The sequence below is a fragment of the Manis javanica genome, chromosome 6, assembly GCF_040802235.1.
Source record: "Manis javanica isolate MJ-LG chromosome 6, MJ_LKY, whole genome shotgun sequence".
In the NCBI taxonomy this organism is placed as follows: Eukaryota; Metazoa; Chordata; class Mammalia; order Pholidota; family Manidae; genus Manis; species Manis javanica.
In genome coordinates, this window is record NC_133161.1 from 108873586 (window position 1) to 108899759 (window position 26174).

The 26174-nt window shown below is 39.4% G+C and overlaps 1 protein-coding gene across 17 annotated transcripts in view; it reads left to right on the forward strand.

Annotated features, from left to right (window-relative positions):
* The first annotated feature begins 976 nt into the window (after nucleotides 1-976).
* The window catches only part of URGCP (upregulator of cell proliferation), a 142812-nt gene continuing 117614 nt past the window's right edge, over nucleotides 977-26174 (forward strand). For 14 of the 17 annotated variants that reach the window (XM_073239243.1, XM_073239240.1, XM_073239248.1 and 11 more), the window contains exon 1: nucleotides 980-1193. The gene's annotated coding sequence lies outside the window, so the exon portion shown is untranslated. Of the gene's footprint in view, nucleotides 1194-26174 lie in introns of all 17 variants that reach the window. The other 3 variants (XM_073239236.1, XM_073239235.1, XM_036990999.2) reach the window with 2 other exon arrangements.

Here is a 26174-nt window from a genome sequence, read left to right on the forward strand (position 1 = left end):
CCTGGTCCCTCCAACAACCATGGCCATGAGTTTACTCACGACAGGTAATGATTAAAGGTCATGTACTTATGGAATGTAAACGTTAAAAACTATAGCTGCGAATACTATTTCACAACATGGAAAATGCTCACATTTAATATTATGTGAAAAAGTGGTATACAAAATACAGTATAATTTTTTAAGTATAGGAAAAAGACTGGTATAGAAATGCTAGAATGCTAACAAATGGTAAGGAGGCAGAATTGGAAACACCTTTTCTTTCTCCTGTTGTGCAGTTTCCAAATTCCAGTTAATAGATTGAAAGCCTACCAGGACTCCCAGTTTTCTGCAGTAGGATAAAGGACAGTTACCCCAGTACTCCCCTAGGGCCCGCCCCAGTCCCACCAACCAGCTCCCATTTCCCGCTCCAGCTGCGGCTGAACCCGTCGTCCACTCTTCACCCCAAGCAGAGCCGCGCGGTCTTCCCGGGGCCGACATCGCCCTGTCGCTTTTCTCCACCTGCAGTTCCTACGCAGCCTCAAAACCCAGCTACAACCTCGACTCTTCCGCCCGGCGCTCTAGACTTCCGCCCCAAGGGCGCGTCTTTCTTCCTCGCGCTACAGGCGACCAAAAACCGCTGGCGCAGCAGGGGCCGTGGGTTACACGGCCCACCGACCCGCCCGCCCTATTAAGGCCGCCGGGCGGCGGTCCCACCTCCTCCCCGGCAGGTGTCACCGCGCTTCGCGCCGTTAGCTGCCTTCCATTTGGCGGCCGCAGCGTCCCCGTCCGAACTCGCCGCTTAGGACTCGCTGGGAGGTCGAGGCCGGCTGGGCCCCTTTCCTGCTGCAGCCACTTGAACACCGTTCTCCGCCCGCGGCTGGGGGCGCGGGGGCGGTTGCCGGCCGCGAGCGGCCCGAGGCACCCCCTGCCGGCTCCGCCCTCGTCGCGCCGCTCGCCAGGAACAGCTCATGCGCCTGCTCGCCGCGGGGCAGTGTGGGGCGGCGTTCGGCAGGCGGGGCGGCTCGCGTTGGCGAGTGGTAGGGCGTGGCTGGCGGGCGCGCGGTGGGCCTGACGCCGGCGGGAAGCGGGACGTCCGTGGTTGTGACAGCAACTCTGCGGGCCCCGAGGTGGGGCTGCGGCCCTGCTGACTGCCCCGCCTCCCAGGCTGTCCCTCGCGTCCGGAGATAGTGGGCCTCGGCTCTGATTGAACTTAGGTCTGTGAGTATTCACACCCTTTTATGGGTTAGGCGGCAGATACGTTACAGCGTTTTCCCCAGAAGCACGCCCAGCAGAGCCTCGTCTGCGGTGGCCTGGAGACGTGCATTTTCAGTAACGCTCCCGGGGGACTTGATGCCCTGCCAAGGATAAGAAACCCCGGCCTTAAAATGCGCCTGTCAAGATTCACTTCTTTGTCTCCTTCCCCTTTTTCCAAGACCCAGCAGGCATCTAGGTCAGAGTTTTTCAAACTGTGGGTTAGGGACAATTAGTATGTCACGAAATTAGTTTAATAGGTTGAAAACAACATTTCAAAAAATGAAGTAAAATAGAATACAGAATACCAGTGCATCTCACATAGTAAAGGCAAGAATTGTGAAAGTTCTTTGTGAACGTGTATGTGTATAGATGATAACATCCTCCAGACAGACACTTCTGAGAGTGAAAGGGGGTGCCATATACTCCAGGACCACAGGTGTAATCCGGGGCTGTCTGGCCAACCAAGTCGTATGGTCCTTGTGTGTGCTCAGTCACAATTTAAAATGTATTTCCAGTCTTCCAGCTGATATACACAACTTGAGGAGCCATCTCTTTAAAATGTAAATCTTAACATAATGCATCCTTGCCCAAAACTCTTGAAAAAAGATACCCATGGCATACAATGATGACACCCAGTATCTTCGGGCCTGGCTTACTATCAGGGGTGTCCGTTACTACCCCTATTACATCACTCCTGACTGTCCTCTGGAGAGCTCCCTCCTTTCCCTAAAACAGCCATCCCTCACCTTCCAAAACCAGCTCAAGCACCACCCTCCCTAATGGCCCCAGTTGAGCACCTCTTCTGAGTGTCACTGCAATAGAAATTACTGTAAGTCCATGAATCATCATCTCGACATCTCTCCCCACAATGAACAAATGATCCTAAATTTTTATGTTTACAAATTTAAGAATTTAAACCTCAATGACAATATTTATTTGATAGTTTACTAATGATGTCAACTTTCCAAAATTTCCATAAAATTTTCATCACTTGTATAATCCAGGAAAAGAAACAGAATTGTGTTGAATAGCAAATGAAAAGTTCCATTTCTACTTCCTGTTGGTAGTTTAGTGCATAGTCTTCAAAGCTTTTTACCCAAATTTTTATAGTTTTGTTTTGAAGTAGTTTTAGATGTGCAGAAGTGTTGTAAATATAAGTGATTTAAAAATTGATAAATTTGACTTTATAACAATTTAAAACTTTTGTGCTTCAAATAGCACCATGCTTCAAAGAGCAAAAAGACAACCCACAGAATGGGAGAAAATATTTGCAAATCATGTGTCTTCAAATTACACATTTGTTAAGGGTCCAGGTATCCAGAACTCCAGTAAGAACTCTTACAACTCATTAAAAAAGACTAATTAAAACTGGGCAAAGAATTCAAATAGATGTTTCTTCAAAGTTATGGAATTGGTCAGTAAGCACAAAAAAGCTCAACATCCTTAGTCACTAAGATACCACTTCAAACCCTCTGGGATGGCAGTAAGTAAAAGGACAGACAGTAGCACGTGTTGGTGAGGGTGTGGAGAAGTTGGAACCCTCACACTTGACTGGGGGTAATGTAAAATGGTGTAGCTATTTTGGGAAATAGTTTTAACAGTTTCTTAAAAATTTAAACATAGAATTTATGACCTGCCGATTCCATTCATAGGTAAATACTCTAGAGAAATTAAAACGTCCACAAAGAAACTTGTACAAAAATGTTTATAGCAGCATTATTCATACTAGCCAAAGGTTAAAACAACCCAAATGTTGAATGGATAAACAAAATGTGCTATGTCCACACAATGTAATTTGTTTGGAAATAAAAAATTGAATGCTGACATATGCTACAAGAATAGGTATAGTAGATTGCTGGGATTGCTGTAACAAAGTACCACAAACCGGACAGTTTAACAGAAACTTAGTGTCTCTCAGTTTTGGAAGCTAGAAGTCTGAAATCAACGTATTGGCAGGATTGGTTCTTTCTAAGGGCTGTGAGGGAGAATCTCTTCCATGCCTCTGTATTCTGGGGGCCTCAGGTGATCCTTGGCTTGTGAACACTGTTCTCCATGTGTCTTGACATAGTCTTCCCTTTATGGGTGTATCTCTGTCCAAATGTCCCCTTTTTATTTGTCTAGCAATAGTATTTGTACTTACCTGGGCAGCCTCTCTTGCTTTCTCATTCTTTTGCTCCCTTGCACTCTCTCATTTATATGGGATCAGGGCATTCCCTCCACCCCCCCCCCCCCACCCACACACTGACTGCATTTTAACTATCTGCAAAGACACAGTTTTTAAGTAAAGTCACATTCTCGGGTTCTGGGGGTTAGGACCTCAACAGCTTTTGGGAGGACACAGTTCAACACATAACAGTGAAAACATTATGCTAAATGAAAGAAGCCGATCACAAAAGGCCACATATTGTGTGATTCCACTTACATGAAATGTCCAGAATAGGGAGCATTATAGAGACAGTAGTGGCTGCCAATGGCTGATGGAAGGGAGCAGTGGGAAGTGATGTCTGTAAAGCTGCAACCATACACAGTTCTCATATACCAGCTTCCATAATGTTAACATATATAAAATATGGTTGTCTTATCCAGAAAGTTAACATCTATACAAAAATATTAACTAATTTAGAGACTTCATTCAGATTTTGCTAATTGTCCAACTAATGTCTTTTTGCTGGTTCAGGATCTGATTTAGGATTCTATGGTGCATTTGTTCATCCTGTCACTTTAGTCTCCTGCAATCTCAGATAGTTCTTTAGGTTTTTTTTTTTGTGTGTGTGGTTTTTGATGACCTTGACACTTGAAAGAGTATGGAAATTTTTTTGTACAATGCATCTCAGTTTGGGTTTTCTGATTGATGAGATTAAGATTCCATATTTGGAGCAAGACTTAAACAGAATTGAAGTTGTGTCCTTTTCAGTGCATCGTATCAGAGGATACATGGTATTGACAAATCTTATTACTGGTTGAGTCTGATCACTTTGTTAACTTGATATTTGTGAGATTCCTCTGTTAAGTATAAAGTTAAATTTTTTTCTTTTTAAATTAATAGTAGCTTTTGGGGAGAAACATTGAGACTATATAAAGACTCTATTTTTATCATGCTTTCATCTACTAATTCCATTCTTGCCTATAGCAGTTATTACTGTGGTGTTTGCCAAATACTAATTTTCTACTTTTAGTTTTCTTTCTACATTTATTAAATGGAATTCCACTGTAAGGAAGAGCTGCCCTTTCTTCCCCATTTATTTATTTATTCAGTTATTTTGTTTATGTCAGATGGACTCATGGATATTTATTCTATTCATTTTAATCTATTAGTGTCATTAATGTTTGCTCAAATCATCCTAGATTTGGCCATTGAGAGCCTGTTTTAGGGAACCTCTAAGATGCCATCCAACAATCCTAACCACCTAGTATTCAGGTCCTTGTGTAATCTTTCCTTGAGTGTGGACTGGATTTTGTTGCATTTCTAATGAAAAAGGTGATGGGATATCACTTAAGGGATTAGTGTCGGTCCCTCCCTGCTTCTGACCAGCAGATAAGGGAGGAGACGCAATGAGTTATCGAAGATCTGAAAGGACCAGCCAGGGGACTCAAAGCTTAACAGCGCAAGAGTGGTGCTGAGAGGGCACCCTTCATATTTATTGATCAAAGAATTGTACACAACAATGATCTAAGGGGTGACTTAATACCTAATGTATAACTGACCATAACTTGCTGTTTGACAGCCTCTGGTCTCACGGAGCATAATGCTCTCAAAAACCTTTGGGACAATGTAAAAGCAGTTGCGTCATGGAAATGAGATTCTACTTAAGATAACTTGTTTTTGCACATACATCAAGAGTTACAGAAAACCCAGTTAAAACAGGTAAATCATAAATCATAGTTGATTATTGCATTCCAGGCCCACATTTCCCCCTTTCTATTTATTTATTTATTTATTTTATTTTGGAATTATTAATCTATAATTACATGAACATTGTTTACTAGACTCCCCCCTTCACCAAGTCTCCCCCCACAAACCCCATTACAGTTACTGTCCATCAGCGTAGTAAGATGCTGTAGAGTCACTACTTGTCTTCTCTGTGTTGCACAGCCCTCCCTGTGCCTCCCCCCACATCATACATGCTAATTGTAATGCCCCCTTTCTCCCCCCAACTTATCCCTCCCTTCTCACCCATCCTCCCCAGTCCCTTTCCCCTTTGTAACTGTTAGTCCATTCTTGGGTTCTGTGATTGTGCTGCTGTTTTGTTCCTTCAGTTTTTTCTTTGTTCTTATACTCCACATATGAGTGAAATTATTTGGTACTTGTCTTTCTCCACCTGGCTTATTTCACTGAACGTAATACCCTCTAGCCCCATCCATGTTGTTGCAAATGGTAGGATTTGTTTTCTTCTTATGGCTGAATATATTCCATTGTATATATGTACCACATCTTTTTTATCCATTCATCTACTGATGGACACTTAGGTTGCTTCCTTTTCTTGCCTGTTGTAAATAGTGCTGCAATAAACATAGGGGTGCATGTCTTTTTCAAACTGGGCTGCTGTATTCTTAGGCTAAATTCCTAATAGTGGAATTCCTGGGTCAAATGGTATTTCTATTTTGAGCTTTTAGAGGAACCTCCATATTGCTTTCTACAATGGTTGAACTAGTTTACAATCCCACCAGCGGTGTGGGAGGGTTCCCCTTTCTCCACAACCTTGCCAACATTTGTTGTTGTTTGTCTTTTGGATGGTGGCGATCCTTACTGGTGTGAGGTGATATCTCATTGTGGTTTTAATTTGCATTTCTCTGATGACTAGCGATGTGGAGCATCTTTTCATGTGTCTATTGGCCATCTGAATTTCGTCTTTGGAGAACTGTCTGTTCATCTCCTCTGCCCATATTTTAATTGGATTATTTGCTTTTTGTTTGTTGAGGTGCATGTCCCCCTTTCTTTTTATAAACAGACTGTTATTATAGCAGACACGTAAAATGGCAGTGGCTGGGTGTGAACAGTGAGGTGTCTAGTGACAGATTGCCTCCTATAGTTGGGGGGGTGAAGTTCTAAGCCTCACCTCTTTTGGCCCCCAATTTCTCACCTGATGGCCCCCTTGCCACTGTGCCTGTCCTAGGTTGTTCCTCCCTTGAGGAATCTTCCCCTTCTCTGGCTAACCAGCCATCTTCCGGGGCCATACAGGGAGATGTAAAGTTGATAAGTGAGAGAGAAGCAATATTCTTTGAAAAGGTTAGCTTTTTACTTCTTTGCAGATTTATTCCCCGTGGCTTCTATGACCAGCACTTGTCTTGAGGTACTTTACTAGCTGCAAGGATCATGATACACAGTAATTTTAAGTATGAGGCATGAATTCTAGTAAAGGGCTGTATTTAGGGAGGAAAAAAGAAAAGCTATAGAAGTAGCAAAGGAAGAAAATATGGGAAAATTATTTCTTTGACACAATTTCTTGTAGAGTAACGTCAGCATGTATGGGTTTTAACAAACTACTAATTAAATTATGTACACACAATGAACAGAACAGAAATACAGATACATAACAAAAGCAGACCTACAATTACTGGCCATATCCAATGAAACCAAGAAAACTAGTTAGGTAACTCAGGCATTTGTGAAAACTTATTAATAATATGATGAATATTGTTTAATTGATTTGGAATAGTTTGAGAAAAATCAGACAGAAGAACACATTCCTGGAAACTGTTCACATCCCATATGGTCTTTTAACAGCAGTCTATAGTAGCACGATTCTGAAGCACTGCAACTCGCACTTCTCCTAGCTCTTGACTGAGTTCAGATAATACAAAAGCAGTCAAATTCGTTGTCTTTTTGTATACACAGGCCAGCTTAGATATCTCTTTTTGCATTACACCGACAAGTCCAGGAACCAGCAGGATGAATGCAGCTGCAACTGCAACAGAGGTGGGATCTAAAAGCTTCAAGTTGTCACAATCAGACGGCAGAGCTCGGAAAAATCTTTCTTGACTATTTCCGGGATAATCTATTAGAGCAGGAAGAATGCATCCCATGCCACATATACCTTCACAATGTGAAGTATTTGCAGTGAAGTCACCGGTTATGCTGAGATACCCTTCTTTATTTGCAGAACACTCAAACATTCCAGGCCAAGTTGCTCCTGGCCTTTTGAGATTTAACTGATCTCACTGGAGAATGACTCTAGATCTTATTGTTTAACACAGAGTTTTGGTAGGGGGTTTCCTTGCATGTAGTTACATTGCTCTGACTGCAAATATCCTGCTTTGCTTTTTCCAGAGGTACTCACCCTACTCTGTCTAAGCTCAAGGTCCCTGTCTCATTCCCCACTCTACAGATAGAGACCCTAGCTACTACTAGGTAAAAGGGGCGACGATGACCACTCTGGTTGCTTCATGCTGAGAAGGGGGTGCATAAAAGGTGCAGTTAGTTCTCCATTAGTGGTCAGTTGAGAGGGCCTTGGAAGATTAGCGTTTCTATTCTGGGTTCCATTTCTATTACTATTTGCAGTTTTATGGCTTCTAGGCAAGATAGGACAAATTGTGTTATTAGGTTAAGTAGCAATATCTGGAGTTGGATTTTCCTTTTTGGAGCAACTTGACAGGATTAAGTGAGGACTAGAAACAGTAAAGTTTTAATTGAAATGATGGGATGGGAGAAAACAAACATCTGGAGAATCATAGCTAGGTATTTTGGGGAAACTAGAATTCTGGATCTAGTCTTCGTCCCAATGACTAGTATTAGGATTTAGTATAGATAAGGCTGCATTACTGAAACAATACTTTTCTCTAAAATCACTCTCATTTTTATTAGAAGTGACTATTAAGAAAATAATTAACACTTGGGTTGACTATTTGCTTAAGTGCAGCAAGAAGAGCAATTGATTACATAGGATCTTTTAAATGTGCTTTGCTGGAACTTTTAATAAGGAATTTCATATTGGACTTTTAAAGGCCTCTTAAGGCCAGAAAGCCAAACCAGATTTGCCATCAGGTTTTGCCTGCAGTACCTGCATATTTGGGTGAATTCCTCTCTTCTTGAGGTCCCCAAGACATTTTGAGGTTCCTGCACCTGCCAGGAAGTGACCTTCCTTACTCACTTGGTAAGGCTGCTGGGAACTCTGTAAGCAAGGTACCAGGCCAGTTCTTCCAAGGGGCTTTGTTGGCTACATAAAGTCAATCTTAGTTCCTTAAAGCTGTTCATATCTGAGTTTATGGAGATGTCTCTCAGGTATGACATTCCAGTCAAAGCCTTGGTAACATAACCAGTGTTTTTAATTGTTCCTGTTATAAGGAAAGCAGATTCTTACTGAGCTTCTGCAAATAAACATGCTGCCATAAAATATAAAAATACTGAAAGCTTTTAAATTCTGGAGGGGTCAGGTAGAAAGATAAATGTTTCAATTCTGCTTATAAAGGTATTGTCATTTACTAAACTGTTGTCAGTCAGCTTAAGAGAAAAAGCTTAAAACACTTTATCAGCAACATTTGAAACAAAAAGCCACAAAATCATTTCCCTTAGTTTACTTAATCTTATGTAACCAATACTTATTCTGCTGAAATCTAGTTCTTTACTAGTTTAGGAGTAATGAAACAGTGACTATAAATGACAAAAGACTTACAAATGACAATGGTTAGAGATCTGATAAGAGCTTACTATAAGACAGTTGACATAAGAAAATTTGGATATTTCTGTAACATAAAACATTCAGTAACAAAGTTTAGTATCATTCCCTTTGACAGTGCTTTCCAGGTAAATATATATCAGATAAATAAGCCAAAATAGCCAAGTATTTTCCCCAATGAGGAGAAAAATTCCTCTGATATGTTCCAGGGGCCCTCTGGAACATATCAGAGTTAACTAGAGGTAAAACCACCTTTTTGAATTTGATTTTGGAAAGTTGTCAGAAGAAAGTTTCTTTGGCACTTGCTTAAATAAGATTAGAGGTTGCCATGAAGCAATACTTATCCATTTAACTAGAATAACAACAAAATACTCCAAAGGCATATACAGAAGTTTACACAGTTCTTAGCAAAGTTTAACTTTTAGTCCTTTAATATTAAGATCTCATTTTCTTAAATACTCAGACAATTCATTGAGACTTTAAGCATGAGAAACTGCTTTGATAAAACAAGTAGAAAACTTTTTGCAATTTTTCAACATTAAGAGCAGACTAACAGTTTAAGAAAACTTTGTCCTTTTATCTGAAAACAAAATTCTAATTTGCTGTGTACCTGATATCGAGACTCATTTGCTTTAATTTTATATAGCATGACCATATTAACTCTTCCACAAAGTTTCTACAATTTTATTTTTACATTTAGAGTTCTTCCTCTTTAAACAGCTGTACTTTAGAACAGTTACTTTCTTTTACGCTCAACAAAATGAATTTCCATTCCTTATACTTTCTCATTAAAACACATCTTTTCTAGCAAGCAGAGATGTTTTCTTTATTACTTGAAGTAGTTTTATTTAGAACTATGTCTACTTAGCAAAACTTTAAGGTTTAGGTTACTACAAAGATTCTCAGGCTGTTTGTAGGTATACACACTGTGATACATTAACACACTTATTAAGACGTTTACTTGCTACACTTATTTAGTTTACTCATTCTTAATAACTATGCTCACAAAACTTTTATCAAACAGTAGTCAAGCCTCTCTTTAAGCATTTTTTTCTTGAAAGATTTAACAGATAACATCAACTTCAATGACTTTAGGTAAACTTAGGCAGCTGATAACCATTTTAGTTCAACTTAAATTAGCATTAATGCTTAATATCTTCTATTAGAATTTTCTGGAGGTTTTTGAATGCCCAATTTTCACACGTGCTTGTCTTTAAATCAATTTTTATTAATACCATCTGGAGGTAGAAAATATATTTTTCATTTATACACTTAGACACACAAACATACAGATTGAGACATAATGACTACAGTTAGCAACACTTTTCATAAAAGAACATATAAAACACAGACAGATAAACTGATACAAAAATTTGAGTTACTAATATTCAATTGCCTACTCTCTTTTTAGCTTACTTGATTAAAAGTATCTCAATTTTCAAGAATACACTCTAAGGGTGAGCAGTTTATATAACTGGGTTAAGGTTTAGTTGACCCCAGATTAAAAAAGGGCCAATAAAGGCTCTATACTGATGGTGACTGTGTGTGTCCAGGGGGCTGGAAATGGAATGCAAGTACAATTCTAGCACCAGTTATTTAAAATCAGGCTGTATTGCAGAAGATAAATTACTTCCATTTCAGGGAGTCTAGTTTAAAAAACTCCCAATTTTTGAAGATAATAGTGAACCCAATAAGAATAGATTTCCACCAAAATAATTTAGAAAACTAGTTCCATATTATAGTCTACGGGATTTTTGACCATTTCCCTTCTTTGCATCAACATATATTTAGCTGCATAATCTTATTATACTGTATACTTCTCTCAGGGGCCAAACCTTTCTAATCAGAGACTTAAGACTGATAGCCTACCCTAATCATCTTTTAAGTGGCTAATGGGTACTCAGACACATTTTATGAGATAAAGAGTACAGCATTTAGTCAGGAATAAGAGCAATCTCTTACCTTGCAGTGGTGGGCATCAGGTTCCATGAAACTGGTGAAGTTAGAAGAGAGTTAGGAACGCCCCCTCCCTCACTCAGAGGCCAGGGCGGCCTGAAGAAGTAGGCTGGGAGTCAGAGACACTCCTCGTGGACACCCAGGCGGGCTGTTGGGGCCTGATTCCAGACACGTGGGCCTTTGAGAAGCTGCTGAAGTGCAGCCTCAGCCCAGGCCCTTGCAGTTGCCCACGGCTTTCCTCAGTCTCTTGCATCCCAGGAGAGGCCTCTGAAAGGGAATCCCGGCCTCCACTCAGGTGACATTCCTGGCTCCCAAGGGAGACGGGGGATCCACTGAGGGAGACGCAGGGGAACCTGTCACTCGAGTCTTTGAGAACGGCAGCTGGACTAGTCCCATTTAAGTGGCTGACAAGTGCCCAGTGTGTGCCATAGATGGCTTCCTTCTATAAGGACAATGAAAGAAAAGGATGCCCATACTCACCTCCGAAGCTATACTGGACGAGTCCCCAAAGATGATGCCGGGGTTCTTGTTTGCAGAGCTGATAAATGAACTTAGCAAACAGTCAAGGTAGGAGAGCTAAAGGGAGGCTTTTATTTAGAGATACAGTGAGAGGACACAGCTCCTGGCTCATGCCGGAGGGGACAAGAGAGTCCATACAGGTGCACATAATTTTGACAAATTGTAGGGCTGTTTAACATTCCTTGAGGAAGTCCTTTCTATTGGAATCCTTCTGAAGGAGCTTGTAAATCTAAGGAGGGTACAGTAAAAGCAAACTTCTCCCTATCTGCCACAGCTAAAGGAATTGTAAAAGAAACAATCTTTAAGATCAATGATAACCATGTCCCTGTCTTTCGGAATCATAGCTGGAGAAGGGAGGCCTTCTTGTAAAGGACCCATAGGTTTAAGGACTGCATTAATTTGTCTTAAGTCATGTAAGAGTCTCCATTTTCCGAACTCTGTTTTAAAACGAATACGGGAATTCCACAGGCTTGTGAAAAATTCTAATCTATTTAGCTGAAACTGTTCTTGAACTAATGTGTGTAAGGCTGCCAGTTTTTCCTTATTGAGGGGCCATTGATCCACCCAAACAAGTACAGGGATAATGTTCCTCTGTCTGTGAGCCTTTTTGAAATCTCTTAATACATTACTCAAATCAGCTTGTCTGAGGGTTCCTTGTGGCGGCAACCAGTAACAATGTTTTTTAATATATTTGTGAAGTTGAGCAAAGTCTTTTTTTTAGAAGTTTTCACTCTTGAGGTTTTCAGGAGGGCACAGAGTAATTTTAAGTAATCCTCCAGTTTATCTGCTTTAGTTTCATGTTGGCCCATTATAGTGTCCGTGACGACGTCTCAACCTTGTCCCTACGTACGCTTTCCCGGGAGTCTTACCGGATAGACGGTCTTTGGAGCTTCCCCACTCTGAGCTTCAAGCACGTCCCTGTTTGGGTGCCACTTGTCAGTCCCTCCCTGCTTCTGACACGCAGATAAGTGAGGAGATGCGATGAGATATTGAACATCTGAAAGGACCAGCCAGGGGACTCAAGGCGTAACAGCACAAGAGTGGTGCAGAGAGGGGTCCTCTCATATTTATTGATCAAAGAATTGTACATGACAATGATCTAAGGTGCGGGAGTCCAGCTCCAGCCTAGGGGTGGGATGCCCGAAGGTGCAGGACAGAGTCGGCGTATGGAGAGACAGGACACGGAATCAGATGGAGGTGGTCTCTTGACAAAGTGTTGATGACAACTTTATTTATACCATTTTGCACAAGGATATGATCATTTTTTATTATTCTGATGATTAATTAGTATAGGCAGTTGGTTAATAAGTATAGGCAAGCTTTTTTTCTTTCTTTTCCTTTCTAATCTATTCATGGTTGGTCTAGCATTAGACAGGTGATTGTTTTTCTGTTCCTTGACCGAAACTTTTCCTATCAACATGTACTCTATTGTGTTTTACGTTTCTATGCAATGCAGTTTCTAAGTAGTGCATGTGACCATAGGAGCGTGTAGTATGTAGCAGCGACTGTGGAGTCTACCAGCTCAGGGTGAAATACAGGTCACCTTGTGCCACAGTTAGCTAGGATTCTTTCCCACAAAAATATTCTTAGAGGCTTTAATAAATTTATAATCAATCTAAAATCATAAACTCATATCTTCACATTATACCCCTTTATAGGGCACAGTAGGCAGCAAACTAAATTTCCCTTTCTTATCTACATTTCTCTTTCTTCTGTGTGGATACCAAATTCTCCCTGACATATGCTACACAGGTCTCCGTGACTTCACTACTGCAGGGACTAAACAAGTTCTTACATGGGGAACAATGCAAGAACATTCATATCATAGAAACTGTTTCTGTTTTAACTATAAACCTTAAACTATAAACAATCATGTCAAATATAATGTATGATTATTCATTTGATTTTTATACTTTATCTGTGAATCTAATAAAATGTTAATGTAGTAGGTAAATGCAAGATATAGGTAGCATGATTTAGAACTGTAAGAAGGCAGGTGTAGATGATCAGGTTTGTGCCTACAGACCAAGTCTTAATCCAAGCTGAACAAGGGCAATTAAACATCCACAGGTGTAGAAGATTTCTCTCAAAACTGGGGGGGTGAGGTTCTAAGCCTCACCTCTGTTGGCCCCCTTTTTCTCACCTGATGGCCCCCCTGCGACTGTGCCTGTCTTAGGTTGTTCCTCCCTTGAGGAAACTTACCCATCTCTGGCTAACCAGCCATCTTACGGGGCCATACAAGGAGATGTAAAGCTGGTAAGTGAGAGAGAAGTAATATTCTTTGAAAAGGTTAGTTTTTCACTTCTTTGCAGATTTATGCTCCATGGCTTCTATGCCCAGCACTTGTTTTGAGGTATCTTTACTTCCTGGAAAATTATAGTACTTGGTAATTTCACGTATGAGGCACAAATTCTAGTAAAGGGCCGTAGTTAAGAAAGAAGAAAAACAAACTATAGAAGTAGTAGAGGGAAGAAAACATGAGATGATTAATTAAGTGTCAACAGGGTTATTCTATTCAATATTTTCTCATGACTCTATTTCTATAAAACTTTCCATCACTAGTTTCACTAGCATTGTAAACAAGGGGGGCATTCTCAGTGGAAATGGGGTGGTCAATGTTTGACTAACAGCAGGTTTCGGTACTTTATGCTAAGATCGCCATTTGGCCCCTGCATGTTCTATTCTTCAGGAGCACTGTCCTGAAAAGCTTTTGGGAAGTTTATGTTCTCATCTTTTCCGTGCTGCTTAGTAAAGGTTAGTTTAGTTTTTTGCAACAATGCAAGTAAAAACAAAGCCAATAGTATGATGGAAAATAACAAAATCAAGGTGGGTAATAGAGGGAGCCAGCTGCGAAGGCCCCTGATTTGTGGGTGTCTTCCTCTAGCCTGAGCTTTGCTACACAGCTTGAGTAGCATGGCTCCCGGCACTGAGGGGTGACTTAATACATAATGTATAACTAACCATAACTTGCTGTTTGACAGCCTCTGGTCTCACGGAGTATAATGCTCTGAAAAACTTTTGGGACAATATAAAAGCAGTTCCGTCATGGAAACGAGATTCTACTTAAGATAACTTGTTTTTGCACATACATCAAGAGTTACAGAAAACCCAGTTAAAACAGTTAAATCATAAATCATAGTTGATTATTGCATTCCAGGCCCACAGATTAGGGTAAGAAAAGATTGGCTTCCATTTCGGGCAGCTTCTCTTGCTTTCTCATTATTTTGTTCCCTTGCTCCCTCACTCCCTGTCTATGGTGGAAGCCAGCTGCTACATTGTGAGATGCTCTATGGAGAGGCCCCTGTGCCAAGGAACTAAGATAGGCCTCCTGGCAACAACTAATGAAAAACTAAGGCCCAGCACCCAAGAAGGAGCTGAATCCTGCCAACACCATGTGGATGAGTTTGGAATTTAATCCTTCTACATTCAACCTAGAGATGATCCTGGCTAACAACCTGAATGCAACTCTATGAAAAGCCTTACGCCAAAGGAACATGTATTAGTCTGCTAGTACTTCCATAAAAGAATACTGCAGACTGGGTGGTTTAAACAACAGACATTTATTTTTCTACAGTCCTGGAGGTTAGAAGTCCAAGATCAATGTTCCAGCTGACTTGATTTCTGCTGAGGGTTCTTTTCCTTGTGTATAGATGGTCTCATTCTTGATATATATTCACGTGGACTTTCCTTGGTGCATGTACACATGGACTGGGGGTGGGGAGAGAAGATTGACTAGTTTTCTGGTGTCTCATAAGGACACTAGTCCTATTGGATCAGGCCCCCACCTTCATGATCTCATTTAACCTTAATTACTTCCTTAAGAGACCCTATCTCCCAGTGTAACTACACTGGGAGTTAGGGCATCAACCTAACACATTTTTGGGGGAAGTAAACATTGAGTCCATAACAATGATAAAGGGTTATGTTTTCCTCCTTGAGATCAGGAGTGAGGCAAGTTATACTGGATGTTCTAGTCATGTCTGTAAGGCAAAGAAAGGAAATAAAAGGCAGAGTGAACAGAAGTAGAAATGTCTTTATTCACAGATGACATGCTTGTCTACACAGAAAATCTGAGGGAGATTACAAAAGCTTGTAAAAATATTAACAGTTGAGTAGTTATAGATGCAAGATCAATATACAAACATCAGTTGTATTTCTATGTGGTGACAATCAAATTGAAAAAACTGGTGCCATTTACAATACTGTGGAAAGCTTATGAATAAACTTGAAAAAGATGTGGAAGGCCTTTACACTGAAAGCTTAAAATTGCTCAGAGAAATTATAGTCAAAGTAATGGAGAGATATACTGTACTCATGGGTTGGAAGACTCAATGTTTTTAAGATATAAATTGTTCCTAAATTAGTCTATATATTGAGTGCAATAAAAATCAAAATCCCAGCAGGCTTTTTTGGTAGAAATTGGCAAGCTGATTCTCACATGGATAAATAAAGGACTCAGAATGAGTGCAAATCAACTTTGAAGAAGAACAAAGTTGGAAGACTCAAACTATATGATTACAAGCTGTATTATAAAGCTACATAATTAGGAAGGTTTTGTGTTGGCATACAGATAGCCAAGTTAGTCAATGAAAAAGAATAGAAGGTACAGACATAGAGCTACACAGTGGTTTTCAAAAAAGGTGCCACCATAAATGGAGTGTTGATATCTGAATTTCATGTTAAATCCCAGTGGGATGGCATTAGGAGGTGGGGCCCTTTGGAGGTGATTACATCATAAGGGCAGAGCATCTGGTGAATGGCATTGGTGCCCTTATGAAAGAGACCCTAAAGAGTTCCCTTGCCCCTTCCCCCGTGTGAGGACACAGTGAAATGACAGTCATCTATAAATCAGGAAGTGAGTCCTATGAGGTACTGAAAATGCTGGCACCTCAGTTGTGGGCTTCCTAGACTCTAGAGCTATAAGAAACACATTTTTGTTGTTTACAAACCTTCAGTCTATGGTGTTCTGTCAGCCTGAACAGATTAAGACAGGTCCCAAGGCAATTATGGAGAAAGGATAATATTCAACTTTGATCTGTATGGCTCTAGAACAGTTGGAGAGCCATATGAATAAAAAATAGCCTTAACTTCACACTATATGCAAAAGTTAAACAATAAATGGACCATAAACCTAATTGCTAAATCAGGTTAAAACTATAAAACTCATAGGAAAAAATGTAGGAGAAAACCTTTGTGACCTTGGGTTTGGCAAACATATTTTAAGTACAACTTAATAAGCACCAACTATGAAAGAATAGACAATAACTGCTTTTCTCCAGCCAAACACATGGAACAAAATGGGGCCCCATCCCCATCAGCAAAGGTCAAGTGGAGAGCCTCGACTACCATGATAGCCATGTTGTAAAGAGGCAAGCCTCTTTTACTGCCGTGATGTCAGAGAAGGCCAAGAAGAACATTGTCATGCCCACTCAGTGATAATGAAACCTTCCCTCACTGTGTGAAAAGCCACTCAGGGAGCCGTTATAAGGCATTCCTCTTTCTCTGTATTAGGATTCTCCAGAGAAATTAGCAGGGGGAGGGGAAGAGGTAGAGAGGCTATAAAATATTGGCTTATAGGATTATAGAGCCTGAGAAGTCCTATGCTCTGCTCTCTATAAGCTGGAGACCCAGGACCTGGTAGTGTGCTTTCATGGTCTGAGAGCTGGAGAATCAGTGGTGTGGCTTCCAGGCTGTGTCTGAAGGCCAGAGAACCAAGAACACTGAGGGCAGGAGAAGATGATGTTTTAGCTCAAGCATTCAGACAGCCAATTTAAGCTTACTCCACTTTTTTGTTCTATTTAGGGCCTCAACAGATTGGATGATACCCACTTGGGGAGGACCATCTGCTTTACTCTCTGCCAATTCAAATGCTAATCTCTTCTGGATACATGCTCAAACAAACACATCCACAAAGTCTTTAACCAGCTATCTGGGCATTCTGTGGCCCAGTCAAGTTGACACAAAATTAATGATCCCACCCTCCAGCCAGGATGGTGGATTTTCACCTGTGCCTGTCAGTAGTGAGGTGTCAGAGGAGGTCTGTTCTTAAGAATTAAGATCCAAAGTTTCATAATATAATAGCCAAAATGTCCAGAGTACTATTGAAAATCATTCATCATGCCAAGAACTAAGACTACCTCAACTTAAAACACATCAAAACAGAAATGACACAGACGTGATTATCTGACAAAGATTTTAAAGCAGGTATCATAAGAATGCTTTAATAATTAGGAAAATGCTTGAAATAAAACACAAGTCTCAGCAAAGAACAAAATATGAAAAGGAACCAAATGGAAATTTTAGAACTGAAAAATACAGTAAAATAAGTAACAAGCTCACTAGATTGACCCAGCAACAGAGTGGAGATGATAAAAAGATCAATGAAATTATAAATGAAAAAATTAATAAAAATAGAAATTAACCACAGAGGGAAAATAGATTGGAAAAAAAAAAGAGCCTCAAGGAACTGTGATAGTACAACAAATGATCTAACACTCATTTACCAGAATTCCAGAGGGAGAGGAGAAAGAAGGTAGGGTTTAAATATTTGAATAAATAATGACTGAAAAATTCCCAAATTTGGCAAAAGACATAAACCTACAGTTCAAGAAACTTCGATAACTCCAATAGGACACACCACAAATGAGATCATGCCAAGATACATCACAGTCAAAATTCTGAAAACTAAAGACAAAATAAGTCTTGAAATCAGAAACACTTGACCTGTATGTGAAAACCTGAATTGCAGATTTCTTATCAGAAACCAAGGAGGCTGTAAAGAAGTGGCAAAGCATTTTCAAGTGCTGAAAAGAAAAAAGTGTAACTCAGAATTCTATATCCAGTGAAAAATTGAAAAGGAAATGATAAATGAAGGAATCTTGAAACAATAGAACAATAGAGAGTAGAAGTATGAGTTAATAACAATGGAATTTTTTCTTGAGTTTTCTAAATGATATTTGGTGATTGAAGCAAAAATTGTAACTTGATGTATATGTCAAAGCATATAGGGGAAATACTTAGAACAATTGTATTATAAATGACAGAGGGTAAAGGAACGTAAAAGATTGTGTTTTTTACACTTTACTCAAACTGGTAAAATATTCACACCAGAGGACTGTGAAAAGTTATAATGCATAAGATAATATCTAGAGCAACCACTAAGTATCTATACTAACAGATAAATTCAAATTGCTATTGATGAAACAAAATAAAATAAAAAAGGTACAAGTAACCCAAGGCAGATAAAAAACAAAGGAAAAGCAGAGGAAAGAAACAAAACAAAATGAAACAAAAGCACACTGAAGGCTAAGCATATCAATAATTATGTTAAATGTAAATGTCTGAATACAAAGTAAAAAGGGAGGAACACAATGGATAAAAACAGGACCCTATTATATGCTCTCCACAAGAAACAGTTCAAAAGTAATGATGTAGGTAGATGGTAAGTACAAAGATGGAGAAAAATTTTAAACACAAACATGAAGCAAAAGAAAGCAGTAGTAGCTATATTAATGTCAGATAAAATAGACTCTAGAGCAAAGAAAATTACCAAGGACAGAGTGGGAAATTTCCAGAAGGCCTGGAAATTCTAAATTTGCAACAAAAAACAGTTGCAAAATACCTACAACAAAAATGGATAGAACCGAGAGGAGAAATAGATAAATGCATGATTATAGTTGGAGACTTCCATACCTCTCCTTTCAACTGTTAATTGAATTACCAGAAAATCAGCAAGGATATATAATGTACCATCAAGCAACAGGATCTAATATGCAAACATACACATGCCACTTCACCCAACAATAGCAGAATAAACATTCTTTTGAAGTTTCCATGGACAGTTTACCACGATAGATCAAGATAGGTCTTTTTTCATGATAGGGCCATAAAACAAACTTCATATTTCAAAAAACTGAAATCATACTGTGTTTTCTCAGTACAGTGAAATCAAAGTAGAAATCAGTAACAGAGATAACAGGAAAATCTCTAAACAGTTGGAAACTAAACAGTAAATTGCCAAATCTATGGTTGTGACAGGAAGTCTCAAGGGAACTATAAACAACACATTGAATTGAATGAAAATGAAAGGAATATGTACCAAAACTTGTGGGATGTAACTAAAATAGTGCTGAGAGGAAAACTTGCACCAAATTCTTACACTAGGAAAGAGGAAAAATTTGAAGGAAATAATTTGTTCTGACTTAAAGACCTATGAAAAGAAGAGCAAGATAAACCCAGAAGTACAGGAGGAAAGAAGTAATGAGGAGAAATCAATTAAATTGAGAGAAAGACAATAGAGAAAAATAGTCTTTGAAAAGACCAATAATATTGGCAAACTTCTGCTGAGACCAACCATGAAAAAAAGATGATACAAATTACCAGTATCAGGGATGAAATGATATTGCTATAGATTTTGTAGACATCGAAAGTATAATAAGGAAATATGAACTACATACGTTAAGTTTGACAACTTAAGTGAATGGACTAATTCTTCAAAACATCTGTTATGAAAGATAATTTGTATAGTTTTTTTTTTTTTTTTTTTTTGAGAGGGCATCTCTCATATTTATTGATCAAATGGTTGTTAACAACAATAAAATTCAGTATAGGGGGGTCAACGCTCAATGTACAATCATTAATCCATCTCAAGCCTAATTCTCGTCAGTCTCCAATCTTCTGAAGCATAACGAACAAGTTCTTACATGGTGAACGAATTCTTACATAGTGAATAAATTCTTACATGGTGAACAGTACAAGGGCAGTCATCACAGAAACTTTCGGTTTTGATCATGCAATATGACCTATAAACAATCAGGTCAAATATGAATATTCGTTTGATTTTTGTACTTGATTTATATGTTGATCCCACATTTCTCCTATTATTATTATTATTTTTATTTTTAATAAAATGCTGAAGTGGTAGGTAGATGCAAGATAAAGGTAGAAAACATAGTTTAGTGCTGTAAGAAGGCAAATGTAGATGATCAGATGATCAGGTGTGTGCCTATGGACTAAGTATTAATCCAGGCTAGACAAGGGCAGCAAGACATCCACGGATGCAGAAGATTTCTCTCAAAGCAGGGGGGGTGAGGTTCTGAGCCTCACCTCTGTTGATCCCCAAATTCTCACCTGATGGCCCCCCTGCGACTGTGCCTGTCTTAGGTTGTTCCTCCCTTGAGGAATCTTACCCGTCTCTGGCTAACCAGTCATCTTCCGGGGCCATACAGGGAAATGTAAAGTTGGTAAGTGAGAGAGAAGCCATATTGTTTGCAAAGGTTAGCTTTTTACTTCTTTGCAGATTTATGCCCTGTGGCTTCTATGCCCAGCATTTGTCTCGAGGTATCTTTACCACCTGGAGGAATTATGATACTCGGTAAATTCGATCTGAGGCACGAATTCTATTTAAGGGTTGTAATTAGGAAGGAAGAAGAAAAGCTATAGATGTAGCATATGAAGGAAACTTGGGAGGATTGATTATTTCTTTGACATATCTTCTTGTATAGTACCTTAAGTATGTATAGGTTTTAAACTACTAACTAATTTGCACACACATATTAACATAATAGGAATACGGTGACATAAACAAAGCAAATCTATAATTACCATCCATCTCCAGTGAAGCCAAGAAAACCATTTAGGCACCCTAGGCATTTGTGAAAATTTATCTATGATATGATGGATATTGTCCAACTGTACTTGAACCATCAGACAAATTAAAGCAGCCCATTTCTGGGATCTGTTCACATCCCATATGTTCTTTTAACCATAGATAGTCTATAGTCATGAGATTTTGGGGTGCTACAACTTGCACCCCTCCCAACTCCTGGTTGAGTTCCAACAGTACAGATCCGGTCAAGTTCGTTGTCTCACTGTATGCACATGCCAGCCTAGACATCTCCCTCCTCCTTCTTATGGCAAGTCCAGGAGACGGTGGGCTGGATGCAGCCACAACCGCAGCATCGTCCGGATCCCTGTGGAGGCTTTTTGATGATCATCCCCCGGCACAAGTCCTCCAGAGAGTGCTGATGCCGGAAGCTCCTCCTCATATCGTATCTTAGTTCATTTTCTGGGTATCCAAGCTAGGCCTTGATCTTCTGCATAGAAACAAAGAGACCCTTTGCCCACACTTTGACATGCCCTCTATACCACTGTGCAGAACTCATTGGAGGTCAGCACACAGTAACTGCTTTTTTTTTTTTTTTTTTAAATTAAGAGAAAGGAATATTATCAGAAAAGAGTACCTCCATAGCTGATCATCTGACACCCTTTAAGTGATCAACATTAAGGATATTTAAAGCATGCATTGATCTTTGATTCACCAATAGTTTTATCCTGTTAAGGAGTAATCCCCCTTTTCTTTCTTTCTTTCTTTCTTTCTTTCTTTTTTTTTTTTTTTTTTAATTTTTAATATACACTTACATGAAGAATACTATGTTAACTATGCTCTCCCCTATATCAGGTCCCCCCTAACAACCACATTATGGTTACTGTCCATCAGCTTAGCAAAATGTTGTAGAGTCACTACTTGTCCTCTCTGTGTTGTGCAGCCCACCCTCCCCTTGTTCCCTCCCCCCCATGCATGCTAATCTTAATACCCCCCTTCTTCTCCCCCCCCCTTATCCCTCCCTGCCCACCCATCCTCCCAGTTCCTTTCCCTTTGGTACCTGTTAGTCCATTTTTGGGTTCTGTAATTCCACTGCTGTTTTGTTCCTTCAGTTTTTCCTTTGTTCCTATACTCCTGAGATGAGTGACATCATTTGGTGTTTCTCTTTCTCCGCTTGGCTTATTTCACTGAGCATAATACTCTCCAGCTCCATCCATGTTGCTGCAAATGGTTGGATTTTTCCACTTCTTATGGCTGAGTAGTATTCCATTGTGTATATGTACCACATCTTCTTTATCCATTCATCTACCGATGGACATTTAGGTTGCTTCCAATTCTTGGCTATTGTAAATAGTGCTGCGATAAACATAGGAGTGCATCTGTCTTTCTCAAACTTGATTGCTGCGTTCTTAGGGTAAATTCCTAGGAGTGGAATTCCTGGGTCAAATGGTAGGTCTGTTTTGAGCATTTTGATGCACCTCCATACTGCTTTCCACAATGGTTGAACTAATTTACATTCCCACCAGCAGTGTAGGAGGGTTCCCCTTTTCTCCACAGCCTCGCCAACATTTGTTGTTATTTGTCTTTTGGATGGCAGCTATCCTTACTGGTGTGAGGTGATACCTCATTGTAGTTTTAATTTGCATTTCTCTGATAATTAGCGATGTGGAGCATCTTTTCATGTGTCTCTTGGCCATCTGTATTTCTTTTTTGGAGAACTGTCTGTTCAGTTCCTCTGCCCATTTTTTAATTGGGTTATTTATTTTTTGTTTGTTGAGGCGTGTGAGCTCTTTATATATTCTGGACGTCAAGCCTTTATCGGATCTGTCATTTTCAAATATATTCTCCCATACTGTAGGGTTCCTTTTTGTTCTATTGATGGTGTCTTTCGCTGTACAGAAGCTTTTCAGCTTAATGTAGTCCCACTTGCTCATTTTTGCTGTTGTTTTCCTTGCCTGGGGAGATATGTTCAAGAAGAGGTCACTCATGTTTATGTCTAAGAGGTTTTTGCCTATGTTTTTTTCCAAGAGTTTAATGGTTTCATGACTTACATTCAGGTCTTTGATCCATTTTGAGTTTACCTTTGTATATGGGGTTAGACAATGGTCCAGTTTCATTCTCCTACATGTAGCTGTCCAGTTTTGCCAGCACCATCTGTTGAAGAGACTGTCATTTTGCCATTGTATGTCCATGGCTCCTTTATCAAATATTAATTGACCATATATGTTTGGGTTAATTTCTGGGGTCTCTAATCTGTTCCACTGGTCTGTGGCTCTGTTCTTGTGCCAGTACCAAATTGTCTTGATTACTATGGCTTTGTAGTAGAGCTTGAAGTTGGGGAGTGAGATCCCCCCTACTTTATTCTTCTTTTTCAGGATTGCTTTGGCTATTCGGGGTCTTTGGTGTTTCCATATGAATTTTTGAATTATTTGTTCCAATTCATTGAAGAATGTTGCTGGTAATTTGAGAGGGATTGCATCGAATCTGTATATTGCTTTGGGCAGGATGGCCATTTTGACGATATTAATTCTTCCTAGCCATGAGCATGGGATGAGTTTCCATTTATTAGTGTCCCCTTTAATTTCTCTTAAGAGTGACTTGTAGTTTTCAGAGTATAAGTCTTTCACTTCTTTGGTTAGGTTTATTCCTAGGTATTTTATTCTTTTTGATGCAATGGTGAATGGAATTGTTTTCCTGATTTCTCTTTCTATTGATTCGTTGTTAGTGTATAGGAAAGCTACAGATTTCTGTGTGTTAATTTTGTATCCTGCAACTTTGCTGTATTCCGATATCAGTTCTAGTAGTTTTGGAGTGGAGTCTTTAGGGTTTTTTATGTACAGTATCATATCATCTGCAAATAGTGACAGTTTAACTTCTTCTTTACCAATCTGGATTCCTTGTATTTCCTTGTTTTGTCTGATTGCCGTGGCTAGGACCTCCAGTACTATGTTAAATAACAGTGGGGAGAGTGGGCATCCCTGTCTGGTTCCCGATCTCAGTGGAAATGCTTTCAGCTTCTCGCTGTTCAGTATAATGCTGGCTGTGGGTTTATCATATATGGCCTTTATTATGTTGAGGTACTTGCCCTCTATTCCCATTTTGCTGAGAGTTTTTATCATGAATGGATGTTGAATTTTGTCAAATGCTTTTTCAGCATCTATGGAGATGATCATGTGGTTTTTGTCTTTCTTTTTGTTGATGTGGTGGATGATGTTGATGGATTTTCGAATGTTGTACCATCCTTGCATCCCTGGGATGAACCCCACTTGGTCATGGTGTATGATCCTTTTGATATACTGTTGAATTCTGTTTGGTAATATTTTATTGAGTATTTTTGCATCTACATTCATCAGGGATATTGGTCTGTAATTTTCTTTTTTGGTGGGGTCTTTTCCTGGTTTTGGTATTAGGGTGATGTTGGCTTCATAGAATGAGTTTGGGAGTATTCCCTCTTCTTCTATTTTGTGGAACACTTTAAGGAGAATGGGTATTATGTCTTCTCTGTGTGTCTGATAAAATTCCGAGGTAAATCCGTCCGGCCCCGGGGTTTTGTTCTTGGGTAGTTTTTTGATTACTGTTTCAATTTCTTTGCTTGTAATTGGTTTGTTTAACTTTTGTGTTTCTTCCTTGGTCAGTCTTGGGAGGTTGTATTTTTCTAGGAAGTTGTCCATTTCTTCTAGGTTTTCCAGCTTGTTGGCATATAGGTTTTCATAGTAGTCTTTAATAATTCTTTGTATTTCTGTGGAGTCTGTCGTGATTTTTCCATTCTCATTTCTGATTATGTTGATTTGTGTTGACTCTCTTTTTCTCTTAATAAGTTGGGCTAGAGGCTTATCTATTTTGTTTATTTTCTCAAAGAACCAGCTCTTGGTTTCGTTGATTTTTGCTGTTGTTTTATTCTTCTCAATTTTGTTTATTTCTTCTCTGATCTTTATTATGTCCCTCCTTCTGCTGACTTTAGGCCTCATTTGTTCTTCTTTTTCCAGTTTTAATAATTGTGATGTTAGACTATTCATTTGGGATTGTTCTTCCTTCTTCAAGTGTGCCTGGATTGCTATATACTTGCCTCTTAAGACTGCTTTCGCTGCATCCCACAGAAGTTGGGGCTTAGTGTTGTTGTTGTCATTTGTTTCTATATATTCCTTGATCTCTATTTTGATTTGTTCATTGATCCATTGATTATTTAGTAGCATGTTGTTAAGCCTCCATGTGTTTGTGAGCCTTTTTGTTTTTTTTGTAGAATTTATTTCTACTTTCATACCTTTGTGGTCTGAAAAATTGGTTGGTAGAATTTCAATATTTTGGAATTTACTGAGGCTCTTTTTGTGAGCTAGTATGTGGTCTATTCTGGAGAATGTTCCATGTGCACTTGAGAAGAATGTATATCCTGTTGCTTTTGGATGTAGAGTTCTATAGATGTCTATTAGGTCCATCTGTTCTAGTGTGTTGTTCAGTGCCTGTGTGTCTTTACTTATTTTCTGCCCGGTGGATCTATCCTTTGGGGTGAGTGGTGTGTTGAAGTCTCCTACAATGAATGCATTGCAGTCTATTTCCCTCTTTAGTTCTGTTAGTATTTGCTTCACATATGCTGGTGCTCCTGTATTGGGTGCATATATATTTAGAATGGTTATATCCTCTTGTTGGACTGAGCCCTTTATCATTATGTAGTGGCCTTCTTTATCTCTTGTTACTTTCTTTGTTTTGAAGTCTATTTTGTCTGATATTAGTACTGCAACCCCTGCTTTCTTCTCACTGTTGTTTGCCTGAAATATGTTTTTCCATCCCTTGACTTTTAGTCTATGCTTATCTTTGGGTTTAAGGTGAGTTTCTTGTAAGCAGCATATAGATGGGTCTTGCTTTTTTATCCATTCTATTACTCTATGTCTTTTGATTGGTGCATTAAGTCCATTTACATTTAGGGTGACTAGTGAGAGATATGTACTTATTGCCATTTCAGGCTTTAGATTCGTGGTTACCAAAGGTTCAAGGTTAGCTTCTTTAGTATCTTACTGCCTAACTTAGCTCACTTATTGAGCTGTTATATACACTGTCTGGAGATTCTTTTCTTCTCTCCCTTCTTATTCCTCCTCCTGCATTCTTCATATGTTGTGTGTTTTGTTCTGTGCTCTTTTTAGGGGTGCTCCCATCTAGAGCAGTCCCTGTAGGATGCCCTGTAGAGGTGGTTTGTGGGAAGCAAATTCCCTCAGCTTTTGCTTGTCTGGGAATTGTTTGATCCCGCCATCATATTT